Consider the following 24041-nt stretch of genomic DNA (forward strand, 5'->3'; position numbering starts at 1 on the left):
CTGCTGTAGTTTTGAAGAAATAGAAGCCATTTCTTCTCCTCTCTCAGTTACGACTACAAGCTCGGGTTTCTCTTCCTGCTGCAGGCGTTGCAAGTGAGAAAATCTGATTTCTGAATTTGCCTTTTTGCCCAAGGGGTGTGTTTGTGTGATGTTGCTATATTGGAACAGTTAATTAGTAATAGTTATTATATCTATTATTCTGTTAAGATTTCTAATAGAGTTAAGTTATTCCAAGTTCTTCTTTCTTTTATATTTTAACTATAGCATTGAATAAATGGTGTTTTGCTTAACACCAAATAGTTTGACCAGTTGAATTGCATCCGGAACACAATACGTTACATTAGCCTTTAAAATAAGAAAAGGTTCGGGTCTGGGCTACCTCCTTAAAATATTTTGAGGAGGTGTGGTCTGGTTCATAACAAATTGGGGGCTCTTGTCAGAAACAAAATCTCTAATCTCAGGTTAGGTTTAGGATTATTGGACTCAAAGGCAATGAGTGGAAGGTGTTAGTGTCTTTTGTTTCGGGTGTTGAATTTGGTTAGTTTAAACCATGTGTGCCTTGTGTAGTAATGGCCATTTCAGTCACTAAGAGTTTTCAGAGGGGTGGAAGAAGTCACATCAAGAGTTTTACAGGAAGGGAGCAAGGCAAAACTGTTGAATTTGGCAGACCAGCTGGAATTGGGGTTGCCTATGTCCGTAGGAAAGGGGAGGTAATTGCAGCAACAGCTCGACATTTACAATCACCAGAAATGCCATCAGAATCTTTGGAAATGGATAAAATACAAATGAAGCAGCTTGAATTAGAGGCAAAAGGATAGGAAAGAATAACTCTGGTGGAAAAGAAAGAAAGAGAAAAGGTAATGAAATCATTTGAATAACAATTAAAAGCAGAGGAGTAGGCGGAAAGAGAGAGAAGGAAAGCAGAAAGGAAGCGAGTTTGAACTTCAGAAGTTCATAATTGGAGAGCAAAGTCAACTTAAGAGGGTGGAGGTGAATGTAGAAGTTAGGCTTAGTGAGGAGGATAGTGATGACAAGCAAACCCATGTAGCCAAAAGGCTGGTGGGGATCCTGTTAAATATGTCCAAGCATTGCCTAAGTTCAGCAAGAAGGATGGAGAAGACTTTTTCATTTCATTTGAGCAAGTGGCTAAACAAATGAAATGGCCAGTGACCATGTGAGTATTGTTGATCCAAACAAAGTTGGTAGACAGAGCTAGTGAAGTATTTGCATCATTAACAGAGGAGGTATCTGGGGAGTATAATAAGATGAAAAATGCCATCTCAAGTTCAGATGAACCAGAAGTCTACATACAGGAATCTAAGTAGGGAGCCTGATCAAAGGTACATTGAGCCTGAAAGGATCAAACAAAATAATTTTGATAGGTAGATAAGGGCATTGAAAATAGATCAAACATATGATCATTCTTAGAGGGACAATTATTTTGGAGGAGTTCAAAAGTTCACTTCCTGAAGCAATGGGAACTCATATGGAAAAGCAGAGAGTTAAAACTGCAAGATTAGCAGTGGAAGTGGCAGATGATTATGAGTTGGTTCATAAATTGAAATTTGGCTTCTAACATCAATTTCAATCCGCGAGGGATAGAAATTGGGGAAAAGAGAAATCCTCAGGTGGTAAGGGTAAAGGATATCTCATTGAAGATAGCTTACCACAGGTTAAAAAGAAAACCCATGAGGGGGAAAGAGAAGTAAAAGAACTCACATGTTTTCACAGCAATAAAGGAGGCCACATGAAATCACAGTGTTGGTGGTTTGGAAAAAGCATTGGGAAGAAGGATGTGGAAAAACAGGATAAGTCAGTGAGCTTTGTTGAAGCGGTAAAGGAAAGCACAGTGGAAGCTAAAAAGCTGCACCAGAATGTACAACCTGATCAGGGGTTGATCGAGAAGAAAGTGCCAGATCTCTTTAAACAATTTACTTGCAAGGGTAAGGTTTACTCATAAATGCCAAGAGGAGCAGGTAAAGAAATTAAAATTTTAAGAGATACAGAAGCATGTCAATCTTTGATGGTGAGGCATGAAGAGCTATGTGATTCAGAAGCAGTATTGCCAGAACTGTGTAATAACAAGGTCACAAGACCACAGGGTGACAAATCAAAGAATAAAGATAAGTAAGTTGAAGTTCATTTGTCAGAAACCATGTTTGATCAAATGGTTGTAAAAAGGAACAGGTGGAAGACAAAGTGGATATTTTAAGTTCAGAGAAATTAATTGAATTCCAACATAAAGATGAAAAACTAAAATAGCTGTATCAAAAAGCATACACCGAAGAAGAATCTGAGTGTATCCCAGAATGCTACAATCTTAAAAGTGACATCTTGATGAGGAAATGGAGACCATCACATATTCTGGCGGATGAGAAATGGGCAGAAGTTCATCAAGTTGTATTATCAGTGGGTTGTAGAAAGGAGATGCTGCAGGTATCAGATGAATTACTAGTAGGAGGTCATTTGGAGTAAGAAAAACTCAAGCCAAAGTACAAAAACATTCTTATTCGACTGGATCACATAAGGATGTGGTTGAATTTTGCCGGACATGTCATACTTGTCAGGTAACAGGCAAACCTCAGGCAGCGTTAAAACCAGCACCTTTAATACCCATTCCTGCATTTGAGGAATCTTTTACAAGGGTTTAATTGATTGCATAGGACCCCTACCTAAAACAAAAAGTGGGAATCAGTATTTGTTGACCATAATGGATGTATCCAGTAGATTTCCAGAGGCCATTCCACTATGCAAAAGAATTTCAGAAGCGTTATTCAAATGTTTTGTGAGATACGGATTACCCACAGAGATACAATGGTAAAATTTTACATTGATATTATTCAAGGAAGTTATGGATAGTTTAGGTATAAAACAATTAAAATCCACTGCGTACCATCCAAAATCACAGGGAGCATTAGAACAGTGACATCAAACTTATAGTTGAGGGCTTATAGTCAAGGCTATCCAGAGGATTGTGATAAAGGAGTTCCATTTGGACTTTTTGTAATTAGGGATGCACCAAATGAATCTACCAAATTCAGTCCATTTGAATCAGTTTTTGGACATTAGGTCAGAGGACCTCTGAAACTGAGTAAGGAGAAATTAGTGAGTTAGAGTTCAGAGACCACATATTTGGACTATGTGTCAAATTTTAGTAAAAGATTAAATAGAGCGGGTGAGTCAGCTAGACAGCATTTAAAAGTAACACAGCATGTGATGAAACATGGAGCAGAGAAGAAATAAAAATTTCACAATTTTGCTAGTCGAGATAAAGTGTTAGTGTTACTTCCAGTGGCTGGTGAACATTTAAAAGCAAGCTTAGTGGGCCTTATCAAATCCAAAGGAGATTGAGTGAGGTGTATTATTTGATAAGAACACCAGATAGAAAGAAATCTCAGTGTGTCATGTGAATATGCTCAAAAGGTATTTTGATAGGGAAGGAGAGCAAAAGGAGAATGTGTTACCAGTTACAACACAGAGTGAGGAACCAAGTTCAGAAGATTCTGAATTGGACATTCCTTAAACTAAATTGGACAATGAGGAAGTTCTTAAATTGGGACAAATTATTAAGTAACCTTCTAGAGAAAATCTAAATGAACTGAAAGAGTTATTACTCCTGCATGGTGAGATATGTGGGAATAAGCTAGGAAGTACTCATCAAATTATGTAATGTAGATATAGTAAATGCTGTTCCAATTAAGCAACTTTCTTATAGACTTAATCCTTTAAAGTTGGCACAGGTTCAAAAAGAGATTGAATGCATGCTCAAACACAACATAATCGAAGTGAATTGCTATGACTGGAGCTCACCCATAGTAAAGGTACCAAAATCAGATGTTATGCAACGATTATTTGTGGACTATTGCAAAGTTAGTCCAATTACAAAGTCTGATTCATATCCTATTCCACGTTTGGAAGACTGTATTGAGAAGGTGGGACAAGCAACTTATATTTCTAATATGAATCACACAGAGGATACTGGCAGGTACCTTGATTTGAAAGAACGAAGACAATTTTGGCTTTTGTGACACCGAATGGACTATACCAATTTAAAATCATGCCATTTGGAACAAAAAATGTACCAGCCCCATTTCAAAGACAAACCAACAAAGTAATTTCTGACTTACCAAAGTGTGTGGTGTACATCGATGACCTGGTAATTTTTAGTTACAGGTGGAAGGAACATTTTCAGCATCTATTGGAACTGTTTGATTGACATTGGGAGGCAGGCTTGGTGATCAACCTGGCAAAGAGTGAGTTTGTAAAAGCCTAAATCACATTCCTGGGCCATGTTATTGGACATGGACAGCTGGCCCTACGGAATGTGAAAACATAGGTTATTGGGGAGTATCCCATACCATTGACAAAGAGAGTAGTACTACAATTTTGCAGATTAAGTGGTTTTATCGGAAGTACCAAATTTTAGTAATGTGGTTGCTCCAGTAACTGGCTTATTAAAGAAGTGCAGAAAATTTCAGTGGACAGAGAACTGTTAGAAGGCACTTGACAGCCTGAAAGATCTGTTAACCACTGCCCTAGTGTTAGCCACAACTAATTACCCAAAGCCATTCAAGGTGACTATCATTGCGATGGATGCAGGTGTCAGTGCTGTACTCTTGCAAGAAGATGATGAGAAGATCAAAAGATATTTTTCCCAAAAATTGAATAATCATCAATGGAAATATTCCATGATTGAGAAGGTGACCTTGAGCTTGGTATTGGCATTACAACATTACAACATTTCAACATTTATATTGCCAGTGATGCATCTGAGTCAATTGTATATACTGATCATAACCCTTTAGAATTCTTGGAGAAATTTAAAGGCAAAGATTCCAGACTGTTTAGATGGAGCTTATTACTGCAACCATTCAATTTGAAAATGCGTGGCAGGGCAAGAGAACATAATTGCTGACATTTTGTCATGACTTTGATGAAGAAAGATGAAGGTAATGGGAATAAATGGACTGAAATTGGCTGTAGGAATGTTTGCATGCATAGAGTCAATGTAATGTATGTGTATTGTAGTGTACTAATACAGTAAGTCTAAGAGTTTTAAAAATGAAGCCATCTTTGTATTTTGATGGATCAATGTTTTAAGGGGGAGTTGTGACAATGCTATGGCTTTAAGAGATGTATTTTGTCCTGGTTTCTTTTGAGAGATATTGAATGAGAGGTGGTAATGTAAACAGCTTGTGAGACCGTGGGGTTTTTAAAAATTCAAACAATAGAAGCAGCCTGGATATGTGTGGCCAACTTTCACAGGTCAGAATTTCTGGCTTTTTTTAGCTTTTGAGTTTAGCAGAAGCTGCTGGAGTTTTGAAGAAGTAGACGCTATTCTTTCCCTTCTCTCGGTTATAGCTAGAAGCTGAGGTTTCTCTTCCTATTGTATGTGAGAAAATCTGATTTCTGAATTTTACTTTTTGCCCAGGGGTGTGTTTATGGGATTTGACCATATTGGATCAGTTAATTAGCAATATTTACTGTATCTATTATTCTGTTAAGTTTTCCAATAGTTAAATTATTCTAAATTCCTCTTTGTTTGTATTTTAACTATAGTGTTTAAATAATAGCCAATGTTGTTCCTTTGTTTAAGAAGGGTGGTAGGAATAATTCAGCTAACTACAGGCCAGTGAGCCTTCAGTCAGTGGGAGGGAAATTATTGGAGAGGATTCTTCAAGACAGAATTTACTCCCACTTGGAAATCACTGGGCGTATTAATGAGAGGCAACATGGTTTGGTGAAGGGGAGGTCGTGTCTCCCTAACTTGGTTGAGTTTTTTGAGGAAGTGATGAAGATGATCGATGAGGGTAGGGCAGTGGATGTTGTCTACATAGACTTCAGTAAGGCCTTTGACAAGGTTCCTCATGGCAGGCAGTGGGACCTCTCCAGTCCTATTGATCAAACTGAAAATGTATCTCAGTTGTGGTTAAAAGTTGACAATGTAACATCAATGAATGATAAAAGTTTAATTCCTGATGATGATTCAGAAGTACAGATTAGTCAACCAATAAAATATTACATTTCATTAAATTTTTGAGTCAAGAGTGTCATCATAACTGTTTTGTTCTTTTGAGGACCATGGACTAAACAGGTAAGTGGGGAAAGAGAGATTTCATACTGTTTGATCAGTAGGTGAGTCACAAAGACTCTCTGAGGTAGAAATTGCCCATTCAAATAAATGGCTTTGGGCTGGTTAAAGGGATGGGGTCAGTAACCACTAATCCATAAAACATAATTACCTGCTTTTTAATAAAATCACCTATAAACATGTACTTCCCACTGAAGAGAAGTAGGAAAGTTTATCATCCCCCTCCATATGACATGCCCAGTGTAATATGAAATTTCATTCAATGCTTTCGTGTTTTAAAACTCCAAAAAAATGTTGGAAAATACAGTCATCTGACTTCTTTTGTGCTTTGAAACCACACCCCTACCTCAAAAGGGAACAAAAGACTGATTTCAGATGCAGGTGAATCCATTCTCTCCTCTGAATCTAATTTAAAAGGGTTTTATTATTTCATTAAAAGCATCATTCAAAAATGATGGGAACAATTTTCCATTCCAAAATGGTGAAAATAATCGGGAGGACTATGAGTTAATTGAGCAAGTGTGCAAAAATCAGATTTTCACCATCACCATAAACTTTCACAAAGTGTATATTTTCTGAGACCAATTAGGTTTTCAACTTGTTGCTTAGAATTACACTGCTCATTGGTATTTGGCTTCTGTTTAAGGTTCTTGAATATATTGTAGAATTTCAACAGCATAGCAGACATTACTTGGTTTTTAATGTGGTATATTTGTTCCAAATAGCATTGGTCTCTGATTTTTAGAAGTACTCACAACATTCCTTTAATTTGAGTAGTGTTCTTCCTACAGCATGCAGTTGTCTACCAGAAGGTTTTGTTTCTATTCATTAACAGGATGAGGGCGTCACTGACCAGGCAGCATTTATTTGCCCATCTCTAATTGCCCAGAGGGCAGTTCAGAGTCAACCACATTGCTGTGGGTCTGGAATCACATGTATGCCAGACCAGGTAAGGCTGGCAGTTTCCCTTCCCTAAAGGACATTAGTGAACCAAATGGGTTTTTACAACAATTGGCAATGAGTTCTTGGTTGTCATTAGATTCTTACTTCCAGACTTTTTTTAAAATTCAAATTCCACCACTGCCATGGTGGGATTTGAACCCAAAACATTAGCTGGGTCTTTGGATTAACAGTCCAGCGATAATACCACTAGGCCATCACCTCCCCTGTGGTTGTAGAAAGTTGTAGTTCCATCTCCTCCACTGACAGAGTTTTAAATAATGCAGTAATATTTGCCTCAGTGCCAAATTTGAAATTAATTTGATGACTGTAGTCTGTCTGATCTGTGTCATGGCAATTCAGGCGAGTTACCTAATATTCTGAGGAAAGGTTGATTCACATAAAGCAAAGATTGCATTTCACAAAAATCATAGAATCATAGATCATAGAATGCCGACTGTACAGAAAAAGGCCATTCGGCCCATTAAGTCTGTACTGACCCTTCAAAGAGCATCCCACCCCAGTTGCACCCTCACCCCATAATGCCACTTAGGGTTTTTACCATGGCTAACCCACCTAACCTGCACATTCCTGGACACTGAGATAACAAGGTGTAGAGCTGGATGAACACAGCAGGCCAAGCAGCATCAGAGGAGCAGGAAAGCTAACGTTCATCCAGCTCTACACCTTGTTATCTCAGATTCTCCGGCATCGGCAGTTCCTACTATCTCTGTAACCATTCCTGGACACTGCAAGGCAATTTTTTTTTTTTAGCATGGCCAATCAACCTAAACCTGCATGTGGACTGCAGGATGAAACCAGAGCACCTGGACAAAACTCATGGATTATCATATAATCTGAAGTTATATCATTATTATACCATTATATAACACAAAATCACCACAGTCCCAGGGAATCAAATGGCTGCTTTCTTATTAAAGAGATAACTAGTGGTGAACTGCACATGCTGTAAATCAGAAACAAAACCAGAAGTTGCTGCCAGACCTGCTCAGCTTTTCCAGCAACTTCTTTTTGCTTCATGTTGACTTCATGGGAATTCAATCTGCACTGCTGGTATCACTCTGCATTGCAAACCAGTCACCCACAATGATGTATTCTAATGAGCATTTTGATTTTCTTTTTTTCCTAAAGATGCTTGTTTTGATGTGTTAACCTCTTTGTGCAAGTAATCATTATTAGTTTTATTTTTCAACATTTTCTTACTTTTGCACATTCTCTGGAAGTCTCCCACTTTCTTTTACAAGTTACTTACAAAAAGAGGCATCTGCCTCTTACCTCATTTTAAAACATGGATTATTTGCAGACCAAGTGAATAAAGAAATATGTTTACTTGTTCTTCTGTATACTTCGTCTGTAATTCTGAAGTAATTCTGTATCACATAAATTGCTTTTTTCCACTTAATTCTCACTCCGAATTATTTGTGATTTTAAATCTACATGGACTTATAATTCCTTTCTCCATTATCATTGTACTTAATTGTTGTTACTTCTTTTATTTAAATGATTTTCTTGATAGTTGGTGCAGGAATTTTTCAATTCTTTTGTAGTTATAACTGGTTTTACTGCTTTGTGTTTTAAGTTATACAGCTACTTCAATTGTATTAAATGTTATCTTCATCAGCAAGTTTTTAACTTTTCTTAAATATTTCAATTATTTTTAAGCTGCTGTATCTTGAAGATGAATTGTTAATAAAGCTTTTTATTAAGAAGTCATATTGCTTTAATGAAGACTTTCTTAACTTCTGTTTTATTTTCCTTTTCAGAAATTCCCTTTAATTTCTGATAATTAAAGGTGAAAAACATTTAAATGCTTCAGAATTATCTTTCTATTTCTGCTGAAAAGATTATTTTAAGTATTGAAAAGTCATTGAAATTGTTTAAAATTAAGAAATACTGTTTATTTTGTTTCCTCCCTCAGAATGATGGAGGTACTGTTATGTCTTTTCCTGTTCGTCATGACTGTCAAACCCTTTTTATCAAGATGGATTTTTTTGCATCTTTTCTGATTCTTCTCCATAATATTGTTTTTGTTTTTGATGGTAAAGATGGCATTGTGCTATTATCACGACTTAAAAATGATATGGTTGCTCAATAAAACAAAATTTTCTCTCAAAGTAATTACTTGTAAGAAAATGTTCTTCGGTCTTTGATTTTCTAACCTTGATTAGTCATAGAATACTGCTGCTTCAATGATTATATTTAAAATTGTCCCTTCATCCAAAGATTTTTTTCTCAGCTTTTACTCACTGTTTTAGTTATTTTAATACTGCTCATTTGCTTAATATAGAGACTTAAGGCTTATTTAGCCTTTCAACATAGAATTTCTCCCTAGAATTAAGAATTTTCACCCTTGCTCTAAGATACTTAACCTATTTTGATTAATTGCTATCAGTTGGTTTTCACCAGGTTTATGAATGAAACATTTCCCCTTGTAGTTTTCCACGATCTAAACAAGCTTTTCGGTAGCTTTCCTCATTCTCTAACTGGTTTAAACTTCTGGAGGCAGGCTAAGTGCTGCTATTCATGCTGCTACTTTTTAATTGCTGGTGCTGCATTCACAGAAGCAAACTGGCCTCTGTGCTTTTGAGCTGATGAATGTTTAAAGACACATTCAGAGTTTTATGACTGGAATTTGTCTTCTTTCTTTCTTCTCCTCAGTTGACTGTGAAATTTATAGAGTGGAAGATTTCTTCAGGTTAGCACTGTCTGGTCAAAATCTGTTTGGCTGTTCAGCATGTTTTAAGATGCAGCTGAAATAAATCTTCAGACAACTACCATTGCCATCATGTTTTATGCAAGATCGCAATGACGACTGCTGATGTTATCTTAAATATTTTGAGGCCACATTCAACTAAGCCCTTGGTATATCTTAAGTAGAGTCACTGGCACCAATCCTTTTTGTTGGTATTAGTCTAAGTTACTGACAAAATCTAGGAAAGGGCGCCCACATAAATTTCTTGAAGATAAACTCAATATTGATAAACAGAAAACGGTTATTACAGTAATTGACAGAATATCTGAGACTATCATGTTCAACAGAAGCTGTTAGCTTCATCAATCATAGCACTTGCAAATGGTACAGCTCCACAGCTTAGAAGCTGGAACTGAATTTAGGAGGTTAGATCCTCCTGAGAACAGTCCTTTATATCCTGATGGACAGTACTTATCTCATGATGACATTTATTCCTTACAGATACTAACTGCCTTACGCAACACTCTCAACACTCAAACATCATCAGCTCCTGATTCTCAGGACAGTCAGATAATTGAGTCCCTCCAATGTTAGTTTTCTTCCCGATAAACACACTGACAGGAGATAAATTACCACATTTGATGCAGGTGCAAAACCAACTTTTTAAAAAATTAAAAATTAACACTTTCCTCTGTATTCTCCTGCCCTAAAATCCATAATCAATTTCAACTCAGAAACTGGTATACTGGACAGTGAAGAGGGTTATATAAGATTATAAAGAGATCTCGATCAATTGGGTCAAAGGGGTGCAGAGTGTCAGATGGAGTTTAATTTGGATAAATGTGAGGTATTACATTTGGAAAAACAAAAGCAAGAATTATACTATTAAAAGTAGGGCCTTGGGTAGTATTGTAGAATTGAGAGACCTAGGGCTTCATGTAAGTAATTCTTTGAAATTTGTGTCACAGCTGGACAGGGTTTGTTAAGAAGGCTTTTAGCATGCTTGTCTTCATTGCTCAGATCTTTGGGTATAGGAGTTGGGATGTTATGTTGAGGATGTACAGGAACATGGTGAGGCCTCTTCTGGAATACTGTGTCCAATTCTGGTTGCCCTGTTACAGGAAGAATATTATTAAGCTGCAGAGGGTTCAGAAGTGATTTACCAGGATGTTTCCGGGAATGGAGAGTTTCAGTTATAGGGAGAGGCTGGATAGGCTGGGACTTTTTTCACTGGAGAGTAAGACGTTGAGAGGTGGGCTTATAGAGGTTTAAAAATTATGAGGGATATAGATAAGATGAATGGCAGGTGTCTTTTTCCCTAGGGTGGGGATTTCAAGACTAGAGGGCATATTTTTAAGGTGAAAGGAGAAAGATTTTGAGAATACATGAGGAGCAATTCTTTATACACAGAGTGGTTCATGTGTGGAATGAACTTCCAGAGGAAGTGGTGGGTGTGGGTACAATTACAACATTTAAAAAGCATTTAGTTAAGTACATGAATAATAAATATTTGAAGGGATATAGGCCAAGCTCAGGCAGGTGGGACTAGTTTAGTTTGGGATTATGGTCATCATGGACTGGTTGGACCGAAGGGTCTGTTTTATGCTGTATGACTCTATGACTCTATAAGACAAGGAGCACAAGTCAGTGGCGCGAGCAGGAGCAGGCAGCCCGAGACAGCCGTTGGTGAGTGCAGGGGCAGGCAACCCGAGGTGGTAATGGAGGGGCCACTTCCCTGGAGCGTCGGAGAGGCAGAGTCCTTGGAGCGATGGAAGGGCCAAGGTACGAATCCCAGTATAGCTGGTTGCTGCTGAGTGCCAGTGAGGAGTGGACTGGAAGCTGAAGCAATGCAGGACAATTGCTGGACTTGTGCCTGGTGCCACATGCTGAGCTGCTGTTATCGGACTGTAATTTAAAACCTATTCACTAATGTTTAACTACCTTTGTAGGTAACGCTTATGCTTTACTTTAACCCTCTTTGTGTAAGACCACTTTTTTTTCAACTCTGTAAGATTTGTACCTATGTATTTATACTAAGATGGCACCATTAAAAGGCAGCCATTGTAAAAACTTTTCACGTACTCCTATACTTCTATACTGTAGTAGAAGTGACAATTAAAGATATTCTATTCTATTCTGTTCTATGAACTGATAAACTGATACACAACTACAATTATTTGGATTCTCATATGAATCATTTCAAGTCATGAAATTGGGAGCTAATTTCAAAGCTGTGCTCCAAATCCCAATACTTGACACTGCTGAAATGACAGTTTAAACATCTTAATCTGACCCAGTTGAAACCAACATCCCAGAGAGAAGGAAAATGTTGAAAGGAAATAGAACAAAAACCTTTCAGTTGACCTGCAAAGTAAAGAATCTCCAAATCAACCTGTCACATACCAGTATCAATGCTCAGTATCACCAATGTGATTATCATAATGTACCCTCATCTACTCTTCACAGAACTAAGAGGCCAAACCATTTTTTTTATTTTTGTTTTTTATTGTAGTCACCTCTTATTTTTAATCTCTGTGTATATGTGTTATTATTTCTTCTTATGTTTAGTAACTAATAAACTCACTTTATTGTTAACTCTAGGTTAAATTGGCTCCTTTTAAAATATAATTTCATTTGTTCTGGGAGACATGGGAGAAAGGCATTCACAAGGGATTGCATCCCTTTAAAATTAACCTTGTTATGACCAATCAAAGGGGTGGGTGAATAAAGAAGACAACCTGGAGAGGGAGTACGCCAGAGTCCACTAATATGCTTGAAGCCTTCAGAGAGAGGTGGGCACTGCAGGGGGTAGAGTGCTTTATCTCTCCTTCCAACTTCATTTTGATTTAGCCCCTTCCTGTCTCCCTACCTCTCCCTCACCTTTAGGGGTTTGCACTGCCCTTAACAGACATTGCATGTAAATTAATCAATTGGAAAATGGGTAATTTAATGGGTGGTGCTTAATATCTCTGGTGATTTGGTGATGGGGTAAATGTTCAGTCATGTATAAGAGCACATCTGGATATAAAAAATGGAAAAAAAAGATAAAGAAGGGGAGCTGGTTCATCTGGGTATTTGGGTATCCCATCTGGAACAATAACAAATTGGGGAGCCTCGCCCCGGTACAACTATACTTGTAAGTCTTTCCATGTAAACAGGAAACAATAAATGCAACTAAAATCAAGAATGGTTTAGTGCATTTAAATCTTTATCTGCATAAATTTCATATGAGAGTTTATAACAAGGGGTGAACACATTGCACCTTAATAAAAATTATGTTTGGCAGGATGATATATTGAATTCCTGCATTTCGAGGAAAATTCAGCTCTAGAAATTTGAGTACAAAATGGACTAAACATAATGGCACTTGATTTGATTTTGATTTTATTGTCACATGTATTTTACAGTAAGGACACAGTAAAATACAGTGAAAAGCTTTCACTTGTCACCTTGGAATGGCACAAGTTTGAATAGAGTCATAGAGTCATAGAGACATACAGCCCAGAAACAGACTCTTCGGTGCAACTCGTTCATTGCTGTAATTGTACCAGCCTCCACCATTTCCTCTGGCAGCTCATTCCATACATACACCATCCTCTGTGTGAAAAAGTTGCCCCTTAGGTCCCTTTTAAATCTTTCCCCTCCCAACTTAAACCTATGGCCTCTAGTTTTGGGTTCCCCCACCCCAGGGAAAAGACCTTGTCAATTCACTCTATCCATGCTCCTCATGATTTTATAAACCTCTATAAGGTCACTTGTCAGTCTCAGACACTCCAGGGAAAATAGTCCCAGTCTATTCAGCCTCTCCTATAGCTCAATTTAAGACTAAGGAGAAAAAGAAAAGAAAGATATATGGTATGTATCTATCAATCAGAACTAATCTTTTCTGAAAGTAATTTTTTTTATAAAGTATGGAAATATATGAGTTGTTACGTACCTCATCTTATCCCGTCTTGCACACTTTTGCACCCTGCCTGTGGTAATTGAGAAATAAAAAAGGGAACAATTAATTAGAAAGATTAAAATACCTCTAAATAGAGTTTATCTAGAGTTACAGCCATGAATATTTGAAAATGACCAAAGCACTGCAAAATATCATGGACATTTACATGCAAATTACACTGAGTTATGTTAATTTCCATATAAATTAACTGGTTTATGAATGCTTTATTGGCTACTCCATCAGATCAACATAACATAGTATGTTTTTATCACTAGTTCCCATTTTCAACTGTTCCAGGAAGTTTTTCAATTTAAGCTTTTTTTTTGTCAGATACAATCAGTAGACACTTTTCCAAAGTATCCAATAATTAAGTGCATTTCAGTTACAGGTATACTCTCTCAAAACTGATGGTTGAAGCCATGCTGGAATTTAGATTTCCCCAGGTTTCGAATCACGTTCTTTGGGTAATGGTTACTTCAGGCTAAACTGGATCAGATGGGGTCAAGGTCACTTGGAATGTGGATACTGACCAGAACAGTGAAACAGATACCAAATTCGGCATCATGTGATCTGAGTCAAATTTTTCAGGTAAGTTAACTTTAAGTGAGTATTTTTTTAAAAAAAGTGATGTATGCTACATTCTAAACATGTCTAGTTTTCAGACAACTCCAGTTTTAGACACTTAGTTTCCAGAGTTTGCACTAAGAAACCATTTAGTATACACCAATAAAGCTAGTAAAAGAGTCAGCATAATTTTTCAAAGGCAATTTCAGTGAGTTAAAATCCGATTAGTTCCTACTTCTCAGAATTAAGGTCATGGACTAGATGCTGATTTAAAATACTCAATTTTGTGATGAACACATGTTCAGCAGGATTAATAAAAACAATTTTCAATTGCACCTAAAGTGGAAACTGAATTCTACTTTATCTAATATAGTCATGAAATTATGCTGCAACAGAAGAAACATTACCTTAACAACTCTGCTGCTATTCATTACTTTAAATAAATGTTTTTAGTTGAAAAAAGATTGTCAACATTTTCCTCTTGCATTCGTCGGGATCATTTTCAAGAAATACCAAAGTCCAAAAGGAAAACAACATTTAGGCAGAATTTGAGGAGGGTGCTGATTGTTTGGCACGTTGACTTTGATTGGTAGTGTCTTTGACATGGAGAACATATCAGTTAATGATGACTGATAGTTAACTGCCAAGTTTGCTGTTGACTTATCAGCAACAGTTTAACAGGTTAGGCCTTTATTCATTAAAGTTTAGAAGAATGAGGGTAATCTTATTGAAACATACAAGATTCCATGGGGACATGTCAGGGTAGTTGTCGAGAAAATGCTTCGATGAGTGGGGAAATCTCAATCAATGGAACATAGTTACAGAATAAGTGGGCACTCATTTTCAATTGAAATATGAAGGAATTACTTGTCCCAGAGGGTAGTGAATGACTGGAATTCTCTACCCCAGAGAGTTGTTGAAGTCAAGATCAATGAAAGTATTTAAAAAGGAGGTCGATTATTAAAAATCAGGGAGTTGACAGCTGTGCTGACATGAAAGAGGGGTTGAGACTTGGGGCAGATCAACCATGATCTTGTTGAACGGTGGGGCAGGCTTGAGGAGCAGAATGGCCTATTTCTGTTTCTCTTTCTTATATTCTTACATAAGATGTATTTAAATTTAAACTAAGCGCGTTCACTCTGATTAATCGAGGCATCACCCTGAGAAGCAAACTAATAAAAGGCATTTTTTTTAGTTGGAACCAGTGCAGTGTGTGTACGTCTTCTTTCTGTTTGAAATGAACAAGGCACTATATATTAATATATGTAGCTTCCAGTACACACAAGTATGCCATGTTATGAGCCTGACTGACAATCCTAAATTGTTTGATAATGATTTTTTTTCCATACTTGGGATTATTTAGCAAATGCTGTTCAATTGCAGAAGCACATTTAATGTTCGTCAATGTGTTGTGAGTTTTGCATGTGCAAACTGGATGGATAGAGTCAATACCTTGCAGTTACCAATTAGTTTTAATAAATGCCACCTTGTTGTTAAATAATACATTCTAATGATGTAACCACACAAGTGGAGATGGTCAATGGTCTCAAAAAGAATTTGCAAGATGTTTCATGAGCTTCCATTGGATTTTGATTACATGAAAAACGTGAAAAACATCTCCTCCAAACGACTTGTCAAGCAGGTTAATTTTTCACATAACTAAAAATATTGCCTTTATAAGCAATGCACAACATTAAATAACAGAAAATGTAGTTATTTCTCTCATATGCAATACATTGTTAAATTATTCCAAAAGGCTCTCTAAAGATCAGGTTTATGAAACAATTATTGCTTTTCCAACAAATCATGTACAAAATCTCATAATGTAAGTAATTATAACAATTTAGTATATCTACAGAATCATGGAAATAAAACTATTGCATTATGGAGGGAATTCTCTATGCATTAGTCACATCTTACTACTCTTTGGTACAGTTTGCTGCAGCACTGATATTTTCTGCCACCTACCTCTACTACAACTTCTTATTTTCATCTTGAATATATACTATTTTCTGGTTCAAAAAATTAAGAACTGAATATGGTCCAGAAACTAACATACGTATGCAAAAGTTCGTTAGGTTGGTAGAGTCATGAATTTATTCTATGGAGACACTCAGAATAAATGCCAATCAATTTAATACTGTGAAGTAATTTTTCAAACGTTTAATGTAAGTTGTATATTGTTGTTATCAACTAATTAATTTAAGTACAATATTTTAGTATATGAGGTAGTGACATATTGGGAGACTGAATGTCAGAAACCTGCTCTGTAGTACCATCTACTGGCCAAGGCCTATATCACAAGCAACTATATTTTCAATGATGTCATCAAGAAAAGCTGAAATTGCTTGAAAAGCTCAGCAGGTCTGGCAGCATCTGTGGAGAGAAATCAGAGTTAACATTTCGGGTCGAGTGACCCTTCCTCAGGTTTTAACTGCAACAATATTGAGTGGCATGAATCAGGTGAGCTGCTGTCCTGCCCAATTTCCCAACCCACACGCAGGTGGAATCCTTTCCTGGGAAAATAAAAGCCCTGTTATTTATATTTATAAATTTACTTTATCCAACAGAAATGCGGTCAGCACATTTAGCCCCTGCCATGATTGAAATATCACGAGACAAAAGAAAATGTCACGGGGAAAATAGAAGAGGACAGAGAGTAAAATTAAAATCATTAGAGAAATTAAACAGAATAAGAATGGTAAAGCAGAACAGAGAAAGAGTGAGACTAAAAGCAACATCGAAACAAAGAAAAGATAACAAGGAAATCATTTTCCTCACTGATTTTAAAGAACGTATACGAATAGGTTTTAATTGTACTGTCTGTTGGAAGGTGAAAATGTTACAAATCAGCCTGGAAATCAGATTCTGTAATATTACCATTTATATCAGTGATATTGCTGAAGAGAGAGGGGTGTTGTTAAAGGTTTGTATCTTGCACTCATCAGATCAAACAGCAAGAATGCCAACTTTCAAATAATCACAGGAATCTACAGCTCAAGAGCAAAGGGCTGCTGATTAGTTCGCTGGGTAGCTCTAACTGGCTGAGATATTCTGATAGAGCAAACCACAGGGAAGTATAGGCTTTCTGTGCTTATGAGTAATTCTATAAAGGCACAATGTTTGAATATATTCCCCTTTATGTGTGAGATTGGATCACTGTTTATGAACGTATGTTGCAAACGTTATCTTAAGTGATTACCTTAAACTGTTTTGAGTCTAGTTTGAGCACTCAGGATTGTCCAGTAAGTGCTGTAAAATTATAGAATCATATCTAATAGTTGATGTTTTGTAGTGAGTTTTGCAAATGACGGTTATTTGGGTATGATCTGTACATCAGATATTTTATCATTTGACTTGACCAGCCAATCCTTGGAATGCACAGCCTGTGTTGCAATAACTTTGAAATTCATGATGTCACTCAATTGTATAATGGGTATTCATTTTCTGAAGAAGGGTCTAGGCCCGAAACATCAGCCTTCCTGCTCCTCTGATGCTGCTTGGCCTGCTGTGTTCATCCAGCTCTACACCTTGTTATCTCTGTATAATAGGTAGTTTTCTTTTTGGAGGCAGGGCAAATCCCTGTTGTGGAACATACCACTGAACAGTAGCAGTGTAAAATGGCTTACTAAATCTGTTGTTCACAGTTTTGAGATACTTTGCCTTTCCAAGGTAATTTGTACTCCTGGTACTTTTCACCTCTGAAAGTAGTGGCCTTTGCTGTTTTGAGAGTTTGTGTAATACAGAGCAAACAATTATCTGATCAGGAAAGCCAGTGTTCTGCAGCATAGTTTTCATAGAATCACAGAATCCCTACAGTGTGGAAGTAGGCCATTTGAACCATTATGTCCTCACTCACCCACCAAACAACAACCACCTACCCACCTAGCCTGCACATTCCTGGACACTATGGATAATTCAGCATGGCCAATCCACCTAACCTGCACATCTTTGGACTGTGGGAGGAAACGGAAGCACCCAGAGGAAACCCATGCAGATACGTGCAGAATCTCCAGACTCCACTCACACAGTCTTCTGAGGGTGCAATCAAACCCAGATCCCTGGCACTGTGAGGCAGCAGCGCTAACCATTGAGTTACCATGCTGCCCCTCTTCGTTAATAATGATGCATACTATTTATTTACCCAGCTTGCAAGGTGAGCAGATGGGTCTGATGGATCAGGTTACTGATAGAACCAACCTTACAGTGTGTAGAGAGGGCTCTAGTGGTGCAGTGACCTACCTCTGAGTCAGGAAGCCTGTATTCAGGTCCCACAAGCTCCAGAAGTATGTAATAACTTCTCCGAACAGGTGCATAGAATGTACAAATTCCAATGAATGTTTTGACCACTCAAGGTCATTTGTAATAGATAATAGTGGAAAAGTCATTAGCAGATTTCCTAACAATCAACACATTGATGGAAAGAGTTGGAGTCCAGGATGGAATTTATTAAGGTGTATAAGGAAGCCTTTACATGTGGCTGCAGATTTGAAGACCAGTAACATATTAGAGATGGATGAATGAATGAATGAATGAATTAATTAATTAATTAGCTTTATTGTCACATATACTTAATGACTATAGTGAAAAGTTTATATGTTGGTTCTTACAGCGCCATCTTAAGTACAAAGGTACCTAGATACAGCTTCTTTAGTTGGAAGATGTTAGAAAATGTCCAGCATCACAGAAATAAAAGTTCATTACAACGGTCTTCCAGCACAGACCACACTGGCACCCAGTCTACAGTCTGCATCAGACCCTGGCTCCAGACCACGCCAGACTTCGCCTTGAGGTCATGAGCCTGGGAGATCGCTTCAGATCGTCAAACTAGTCCGAGGACTTCACACCAGGCCAGGAGGACACCACGCCAGGAGGCTGCCCTTGGAGGCCGCTACAATAGACAGGGAGGTCGCCACGCCACGCCAGGAGGCTGCCACGGCAGGCTGCAGTGCCAGGTCATGAGGTCACCACACTACGTGGGAAGCCGCTGTGCCAGGCTGGAAGGTCGCCACACCACACGGAGGCAATTACGGGAAGTCAGGAATCGTCGGAGTCTGGAAGTCATCACCAGAAGCTGGGAATCATTGCCAGAGGCCAGGAGTTGACTAGAGGCCAGGAATTGTTGCCGGAGGCCAGGAGTCATCGGAGGCCAGGAGAGAAGAAGAGCTGTACATCAGTTAGAAAATTAAATCATTTAAAGAAGCAGACAGAAGGATTTACTATGAACATAGTCAGAGCTACAGTGATAAGATTGTATCAGATAGATTCAATTTGTTTATTTTCTTTTGCTGCCTTTGTATTTTGCATAGTAGAGTACATTGTTCTAATTTTAGTCAAAATGAAACCATATACACCCTTAATTCAAAGTTAGTTAATTCAAATAATCTGATAGTTCTGTTGTGTACGAAATTCCTATGGCTTTATAATTCATGCTGTTAACATCAGTTACAAGATAATTACAATTGTTTGTGCCAAATAAATTCTAATAACATCGGGTACACTATAATTTAAACAAAACATGATTTTATTTGGGTGAGTGGATTGAAGCTTATGGAAGCAGCCAAAAGATCTTTGGAGGAATCAAGTTTGGAGATGACAACACCATTCCCAAGGATTTCAACTGCAGTGCAGCCAAGTTATTGTCAGAGATAGCAAATGATACAGGTATGGTAAAGCAGACAATCTTTGTTGTGTAAACAATAATGGGGTAGGCATTTCAGTTTGGGATCAATTAGAGTGCAGCTGGTGCAGTTGGGGTATGAAGAGATTTTTGTTTTTAGATCTAAGGTTAGATAAAAGGGGAGATGATGGTGTAGTGGTATTATCATTGGATGTTATGAGCCAGTCAGCTGAATCAAGTCAGTTATCTTATTTCAATATTTACAACACAGTAGAATTACAATCTTCAAAGAGATTTAAAAAGGACCTGAGGGGCAACTTTTTCACACAGAGGGTGATTCGTACACGGAATGAACTACCAGAGGAAGTGGTAGGCGCAGGTACAGTTAAAACATTTAAAAGACATTTGGACAGATACATGAATAGCAAAGGTCTAGAGCGATATGGGGCAAACGCAGACAAATGGGACTAGTTTAGTTTGGGAAACTTGGTCAGCATGGACGATTTGGACTGAAGGGTCTGTTTCTATATGACTCTATGACTCTTAAAACTGGCCCCAATGGTTCCTAACCAGATTTTTTGAATAACCGATCCCAGACTTCATGAATAACCAATTTCAGACACTGGGTTTGTAGCTGAAATGCAAAACTTAACAATTAATTAACAAGGCAGTACCTTTAGGACAGCAAAACAAAACAAAAAAGTAACTAATTAATATATATGGCTTAAACCCGATAATCTTTATTTTCAGTCCCATTCATATAAAAGGCAGACAGACAAACACAGTTATAGTTAAATTTAAATACAGAAAAAAGCAATACTAGCAAGATTATTTAAGCAGTTCACATGATGTTGTTCAACAGGCATATATGATTGTTTCTTGACTGATTTTCTGAAGATGGTAATCAGGTCCAACTTCTCCGTTCGCTCGGAGAAAGATTCAATAACTTATAACTTAGTTCCTATTCTCTGACCTTCCAATAGCTGATAATGGGAGATTAGGCAGGGAGCTTTCAAATCTTCATTCTCCTTCTTCCAAAAACCAGTACAAACTCTAGCCTCTCCCTGCCAGACTGGTAGTGTCCCTACGAGGCCATGTCACCAAAGAAATATCTGCTATCTGTTTGGTCATAAGATCTCTATGGAGTCAAATCATCTAGGGAGCAACAGTTTGTCTGTTTACTTATTTTAAAACAAGCAACATTTGACCGATTGTGGCATCAAGGAGGCCTAGCAAAATTACAGCCAATAGAAAGTAGGAGAAACACTCTCTGCTAGTTGGAATAATTCCTGGCACAAAGGCTGTGGTTGCAGGTGGTCAGATATCTCAGTTCCAGGATGTCTCTGCAGGGTTCTTCAGGGTGGTGTCTGAGCCCAACTGTCTTCAGCTGCCTTCCCTCTATCTAAAGGTAAGATGTAGGGATGTTTGCTGATGATTGAACAATGCTCAATTCCATTCATGTCTCCTCAGATGGTGAAGCAGTCTAAACAGCGCAAGACCCGGACAAAATCCAGGTATACCCTGATGTAGTGTTGAGTTTAAAAATTATATCTTCAAACCAGGCCATTCAACATTAATCATTACAGGTTAACTGGACATGACAACGAGCAACTGAAGTAAAATGGAAAAATACTTGAAAAACAGGCCCAATGCAAAAACAGCCTGTTTTGACTTGGGGAAGCTGCCTGACCTTGAGGCACAACGGGAATCGTCCTCTGATACGGTCTACATGAGGCCATCTGGAATTGTTTTTCACAAAATTCAGCAGTAAACTTACATTCAGCATAGTATTAATATCAAGAACTTTGCCCCACTCATGGAATTCACACCATCAGGCATAGGTTCACAGGACTGTGTCCCCATTGACAAATGATTGAAAGGCAGTGTGAGATTCCCTTGTTTATCTCAGCTGTTTAACCTAATTAAATAATTTTGTAACATATATGTATCCGAAGGATAAACTAACATTAATGAATTCGTTTAGGTATTTAGTATTTTTGAAGAGAAGGTCTTCTCGTAAACATTTTGATCAGACCTTAAAAAACCCTTTCGGTACTTTCAGCCAAATAACCCTGACAAGTGACAAGTAACATTCATGACACACAAGTGCCAGACAAAGACAATCTCCAACAAGAAAGAATCTAACCATCACCTTTTGATGTTCAATGGCATTAACATCACTGAATCACCCACTATCAACATCCTGGGAGTTACAATTTACTAGAAACTGAACTGGACTGGCCATATAAATACTGCAGCAGTAGGAGCAGGTCTGAGGCTAGCATTCTGCCATGAGTTACTCATCTCCTAACTCTCCAGAGCCTGTCCGTCATCTGCAAGGCACAAGTCAGGAGTATGATGAATTCTGCCCTCTTGTCAGGATGAGTGCAGCTTGAAAAGGGCAATGAGGGATGAGCAACACTAGCTCAACTAATAATGCCCACACCCCTCAATGAATTTACAAGCTTCAAAATCTCCCCACCCCCAACCTCATCCCAAGACCAGCCCATCTCGTCCCCGCCTCCTTGACCTGTCCATCTTCCCTCCCACCTACCCACCCCTCCCTCCTCACTGGCCAACCCCTATCCTAACTCCCTACCTACACTCACCTGTACTGGCCTCATCCCCGCCTCCTCGACCTTCCATCTCCTCTCCACCTATCTCCTCCTCTATCCACCTTCAATCATCGCTTCCCCCGCTCTCTATTTATTTCAGAATCTCCTTCCCCTCCCCCATTTCTGAAGAAGAGTCCAGACCTGAAATGTAAGCTTTCCTGCTCCTCTGATGCTGCCTGGCCTGCTGTGTTCATACAGCTCTACACCTTGTTATTTCAGACTCCAGCATCGGCAGTTCCTACTATTTCTGACCTCAACAAACTATTTCACCTTGCCAGAACAGAACTAGAAGAAAATGCCCATGCTTGAAGGAGAATAAAATTGTTGGGATGTTGGAATGCAATGTTGGGAAGAACATTAAGTTGGCAAGATGCTTGGGACAGGGATGGATGGGTTAACATCTTTACAAAATGGGCACCTTGCTCCCAACCATCCAGTTTGACTGGGAAAGATTGGAGGTTGGGGATTGATTTGTTCTCAAGAGGTACATCAGAATGTGCCTCAGACTTAAACAACTGTATGGATTTAATGGTTTGGGGCTGGATTTTCCAAGGTTAAGGAAACCTAGCAGGCTAAAGGGAGGCAAAAAGCGTTCCAGCCAACTGTGTTTTTCAGCAATGTGTATGGACTTAGCACTTCGCCCTGCCACTCAAACTTGCAGCATTGAGAATTCTTTCCTCCATGATTACAATTCTGCAGTCAGCTGTCTGCAGTCTGAACTTGACCTCTGACTGCAATTCCAACCAACCAACCACAACAATCTTCCATTCTCTCTAGTTGTAAAATTCAACCAGAAGTGTTCCTGTTCAATAAACAATCAGGGTGTCAATACTAGAAACTGCCAACATGGAAAAGGAGCAAAACATAAAATACAATTAAATCCTGTCATTTTTCAGTTTCATTAAGAAGGCTACTTGATTAACTTGCTTAAAGCTAAATGATGTCCCCCTTCATCTGTGTCCCACTCTAAAAATATCAGATCCTTATTTCAGCAAGTAAGTAGTTGGAGTTGCTGAAAGTAAATAATGTTGACTTTTTCAAACTCAAGGTAGATAGATTCCTTTCAGAGGATAATATTTTGGGATATAGTAAATGAGTAATTTCAGACATGACATGCAAAGTTTGAGAAAAAATGTTGGGTTTGAGCATAAAGTTTTCAAAGCTTTGAATCTACGCATAGAGTCAGAGTCATGGAGTCATACAGCACAGAAACAGATCCCTTGGTCCAACCAGTCCATGCCAAACATAATCCTGAACTAAATTAGTCCTACCTGCCTGCTCCTGCCCCATATCCTCCCAAACCATTCCTATTCATGTACTTATCCAAATGTCTTTTAATCATTGTAATTGTGCCACATTCACCACTTAACTCAGGATGCTCATTCCATACGCCAACCAGCCTCTGTGTAAAAAAATTGCCCCTCATGTCCTTTTTAAATCCCTCTCCTCTCACCTTAAAAATTGCCCCTGGTCTTGAAATCCCCCATCCTTCAGAAAAAACAACTACCATTAACTCTATCTATACCTCTCATTATTTTATAAACTTCGAAATTTTT

At 38.2% G+C, this 24041-nt stretch overlaps 1 pseudogene; it reads right to left on the reverse strand.

The window, feature by feature from the left end:
* Nucleotides 1-24041, reverse strand: part of LOC125486043 — a 102310-nt pseudogene that overhangs the window by 62712 nt on the left and 15557 nt on the right.

The sequence above is a fragment of the Rhincodon typus genome, chromosome 25 (genome assembly GCF_021869965.1).
Source record: "Rhincodon typus isolate 14 chromosome 25, sRhiTyp1.1, whole genome shotgun sequence".
NCBI lineage: Eukaryota > Metazoa > Chordata > Chondrichthyes > Orectolobiformes > Rhincodontidae > Rhincodon > Rhincodon typus.